A 5,815-nucleotide genomic window follows, 5' to 3' on the forward strand; every position below is an offset into this window, starting at 1 on the left:
CGTTAACTTATAGCCCGACACTAGAACCGTAGCCATCGTTAACTTATAGCCTGACACTAGAACCGTAGCCATCGTTAACTTATAGCTGACACTTGAACCGTAACCATCGTTAACTTATAGCCCGACACTAGAACCGTAGCCATCGTTAACTTTTAGCCTGACACTAGAACCGTAGCCATCGTTAACTTTTAGCCTGCCACTAGAACCGTAGCCATCGTTAACTTATAGCCCGACACTAGAACCGTAGCCATCGTTAATATATAGCCTGACACTAGAACCGTAGCCATCGTTAACTTTTAGCCTGACACTAGAACCGTAGCCATCGTTAACTTTTAGCCTGACACTAGAACCGTAGCCATCGTTAACTTTTCGCCCGACACTAGAACCGTAGCCATCGTTAACTTTTAGCCTGACACTACAACCGTAGCCATCGTTAACATTTAGCCTGACACTAGAACCGTAGCCATCGTTAATTTATAGCCTGACACTAGAACCGTAACCATCGTTAACTTATAGCTGACACTAGAACCGTAGCCATCGTTAATTTATAGCCTGACAATAGAACCGTAGCCATTGTTAACTTTTAGCCTGACACTAGAACCGTAGCCATCGTTAACATTTAGCCTGACACTAGAACCGTAGCCATCGTTAATTTATAGCCTGACACTAGAACCGTAGCCATCGTTAACTTTTCGCCTGACACTAGAACCGTAGCCATCGTTAACTTATAGCTGACACTAGAACCGTAGCCATCGTTAATTTATAGCCTGACACTAGAACCGTAGCCATCGTTAACTTATAGCCTGACACTAGAACCGTAGCAATCGTTGATTTATAGCCTGACACTAGAGCCGTAGCCATCGTTAACTTATAGCCTGACACTAGAACCGTAGCCATCGTTAATTTATAGCTTGGCACTAGAACCGTAGCCATCGTTAACTTTTAGCCTGACACTAGAACCGTAGCCATCGTTAACTTTTAGCCTGACACTAGAACCGTAGCCATCGTTAACTTTTAGCCTGACACTAGAACCTTAACCATCGTTAAATTATAGCCTGACACTAGAACCGTAGTCATCGTTAATTTATAGCCTGACACTAGAACCGTAGCCATCGTTAACTTATAGCCTGACACTAGAACCGTAGCAATCGTTGATTTATAGCCTGACACTAGAACCGTAGCCATCGTTAACTTTTAGCCTGACACTAGAACCGTAGCCATCGTTAACTTTTAGCCTGACACTAGAACCGTAGCCATCGTTAACTTTTAGCCTGACACTAGAACCGTAACCATCGTTAAATTATAGCCTGACACTAGAACCGTAGTCATCGTTAATTTATAGCCTGACACTAGAACCGTAGCCATCGTTAACTTATAGCCTGACACTAGAACCGTAGCAATCGTTGATTTATAGCCTGACACTAGAACCGTAGCCATCGTTAACTTATAGCCTGACACTAGAACCGTAGCCATCGTTAATTTATAGCCTGACACTAGAACCGTAGCCATCGTTAACTTATAGCCTGACACTAGAACCGTAGCCATCGTTAACTTATAGCCTGACACTAGAACCGTAGCCATCGTTAATTTATAGCCTGACACTAGAACCGTAGCCATCGTTAACTTTAGCTGACACTAGAACCGTACCATCGTAACTTTAGCCTGACACAGAACCGTAGCCATCGTTAACTTTTAGCCTGACACTAGAACCGTAGCCATCGTTAACTTTTCGCCTGACACTAGAACCGTAGCCATCGTTAATTTATAGCCTGACACTAGAACCGTAGTCATCGTTAACTTATAGCCTGACACTAGAACCGTAGCCATCGTTAACTTTAATAAATGCGCTGCCAAGGAGTTCACAACATTGCCATCCGGAAGAATAACGGACCAACACACAAACTCTGTGTAACCATGAACTTTTATAGTCTGGTTAATACAGTTTAGTGAGAACAACTCACAAACGCGGATGGCAAAAACAATAACAAAGGCCTGAGTGACGTCATCTGAGTACTATCTATAGCCTGACACTAGAACCGTTGTCATCGTTAACATATAACCTGACACTAGAACACACTCGGACTGGCAGTTTGGCGTCATTTTTTTAGGTTTGTGTAGCGTCTAGTGAGTTTTCATTAGTAGAGCTCAAGGATGCAAGTTATTTCATTGGTTGAACTGTTGAATACAACTCACGATTTGTTTTCTTTTGTGGCCAAATATTGGCTTTTTGACATCATCTTTTGGTCAGTGCGTAGCCATCGTTATATATCGCCTGATACTGAAACCCCAAAAGACTGGCATTTTGACGTCATTGTTTGGTTTTTGCACCGCCTAGTGAGTTGTCGTTAGTAGTGCTCATGGAAACAAGTTGTCTATTTGGCTGAACTAATGAATACAACTCACGATTTGTTTTCTTTTGTGGCCAAAGACTGGCATGTCGATGTCATTTTTTGGTCAGTGTCAGGCTAAAAGATAACGATGGCTACGGTCAGGCTATAGATAGCTCGCAGATTACGTCACTCAGGTCTTTGTTATTGTTTTTTGCCATCCGCGTTTATGAGTAATGCTCACTGAACTGTATTAACCCGACTATAAATGTTCATGGTTACACACAGTTTTGTGTGTTGGTCCGTTAGACTTCCGGATGGCAATGTTATGAGCTTCTTAGCCAAGCGCATACTATCTATATATATGTTAAAGATGGCTACGATTGGACACATCCCTTGGAAGAATGACCCCACTATGGACTTGAACCCTCAGGGCAGAATGAAGATCAAGGGGTGGAGGCAACAGGGGGAACATGAAGAAGAATTAAAGAAGCTGATATACAGAAAAATGATCAGACATGGAACGAGATAAAAAAAAGATTGCTCAGAATAGAGAAGGATGGAAACTGTGTGTCTGTGGCCTGTCCATAGTATACGCTTGGCTGAGAAGCTCATAACATTGCCATCCGGAAGTATAACGAACCAACACAAAAAACCGTGTGTATCCATGAACGTTTATAGTCAGGTTAATACAGTTTAGTGAGCATTACTCATAAACGCGGATCGCAAAAACAAACAATAACAAAGACGTGAACTAAGAAATATCTATAGATAGAATGAAGATGACGTCACTCAAGCCTTTGTTATTGTATTTTGCCATCAGCGTTTGTGAGTACTTCTCACAAAACTGTATCAACCACACTATAAAAGTTCATGGTTACACACAGTTTTGTGTGTTGGTCCGTATACTTCCGGATGGCAATGTTGTGAGCTTCTTAGCCAAGCGCATACTATCTATAGATAGACTGAAGCAGGCGTCAATCGATTCTTTGTTATTGTTTTTTGCCACCCAGGTTTATGAGTAATTCTCACTAAACTGTATATTTCAGACTATAAACGTTCAAGGTTACACATAGTTTTGTGTGTTGGTCCGTTATACTTCCGGATGGCAATGTTGTGAGTTTCTTAGCAACGCGCACAACTTGTATAGATAGTATGAGCTTGGTTAAGAAGCTCACAACATTGCCATCCGGAAGTATAACAGACAAACACACAAAATTATGTGCAACCATGATCTTTCATTGTCTGGTTAATACAGTTTAGTGAGAATTACTCATAAACGCGGATGGCAAAATACAATAACAAAGACCTGAGTGACGTCAACTTCATTGTATCTGTATCAAAATACCCCATTGTTATTATTATTCTTAAAAAGAATTCAAGTTGTTTTTCGGTGCCACATATTTGGTTCTTGCAATCATTTGATGACGTCGAGGGTCTGTTGTGAAGGAATTCTTGAAGGGATCTGATAATGGTTGGTTGTTTGTAAATGTCAAGATTGGCAATGATTGGTATGATGATGGTGATGATGATGGTGGTGATGATGGTGGTGATGATGGTGGTGATGATGGTGGTGATGATGGTGGTGATGATGGTGGTGATGATGATGGTGATGATGGTGGTGGCGGTGGTAGTGGTGGTGGTGAAGATGTTGGTGTTGGTGTTGGTGGTGGTGGTGATAATGATTATGGTGATGATGATGAAGATGATGATGATGATGATGATGATGATGATGATGATGATGATGATGATGATGATGATGGTGGTGGTGGTGGTGTTGATGATTATGATTATGATTATGATGATGATGATGATGATGATGATGATGGTGGTGGTGGTGTTGATGATTATGATGATGATGACGATAATGATGATGACGTTGAAAATAATAATAATAATAATAATAATAATAATAATAATAATAATAATAATAATAATAATAATAATAATAATAATAATAATGATGATGATAATAAAAATGATGATAATAATAATATATAATAATAATAATAATAATAATAATAATAATAATAATAATAATAATAATAATAATAATAAATAATAATAATAATAATAATAATAATAAATAATAATAATAATAATAATAATAATAATAATAATAATAATAATAATAATAATAATAATAATAAATAATAATAATAATAATAATAATAATAAATAATAATAATAATAATAATAATAATAATAATAATAAATAATAATAATAATAATAATAATAATAAATAATAATAATAATAAATAATAATAATAATAATTAATAATAATAATAATAATAATAATAATAATAATAATAATAATAATAATAATAATAATAATAATAATAATAATAATAATAATAATAATAATAATATAAAATAAATAATAATAATAATAATAATAATAATATAATAATAATAATAATAATAAAAAGAAGAAAAGAAGAAGAAGAGAAAAGAAGAAGAGAAGAAGAAGAAGAAGAAGAAGAAGAGGGAAGAAAAAGAAGAAGGAGATTCTCGACTCAATCCAAGACCGGTACCAGTCAAGTTGCCAAACAACCGAGTACTTTACCAGCTGAGCCAATGGGGCCGCTGAAATCTTCAATGGAAACAAGGAGAATTTTGTATCAAAAAATCATCTCTAGACATAACTCATTATACTAATCACAATGATTCTTCTAGATAATTCTACATCCATAATATAGAAATTGGACATAATGGTTCTTGATAATAACGAGAAGTTTTGAGTTTTCTGACAGAACGACCTTTCTCTCTTTTCAGTCTAGTATTATTATTATTATTATTATTATTATTATTATTATTATTATTATTATTATTATTATATTATTATTATTATTATTATATTAGTGTGAGAGTAGTAGTATAGTGGTAGTAGTAGTAGTGGTAGTAGGAGTGGTAATTAGTAGTAGTAGTAGTGTATAAGTAGTAGTAGTAGTAGTAGTATAGTAGTAGTAGTAGTAGTAGTAGTAATAGTAGTATAGTAGTAGTAGTAGTAGTAGTAGTAGTAGTAGTGAGTAGTATAGTAGTAGTCGTAGTATAGTAGTAGTAGTAGTAGTATAGTATAGTATAGTTAGTAGTAGTAGTAGTTAGTAGTAGTAGTAGTAAGTAGTAGTTGTATAGTAGTAATATAGTAGTAGTAGTAGTATTAGTAGTAGTAGTATAGTAGTAGTAGTAGTAGTAGTAGTAGTAGTAGAGTAGTAGTAGTAGTAGTATTATAGTAATAGTGTTTTTGTAGTAGTAGTAGTAGTAGTAAGTAGTAAGTAGTAGTATGATTTGTAATATTTTGTAGTTGAAGTATTTTAGAATTATAGTATAGATATTAAAATATTGGTGGTGAGTAGTTAGTATATAGAATATAGTAGTAGGTGTGTGGTGGGTTGGGGGTTAGGGTATTTTAAATAGTAGTAAATTAGTAGTAGAGTAGTAATAGTAGTATGTATTGGGGTGGGAATTTAATAAGATAATAAAATT

This window comes from Berghia stephanieae, chromosome 15 (assembly GCF_034508935.2).
Source record: "Berghia stephanieae isolate SIO BIC M18660-M18661 chromosome 15, UCSD_Bste_1.3, whole genome shotgun sequence".
Lineage (NCBI taxonomy): Eukaryota > Metazoa > Mollusca > Gastropoda > Nudibranchia > Aeolidiidae > Berghia > Berghia stephanieae.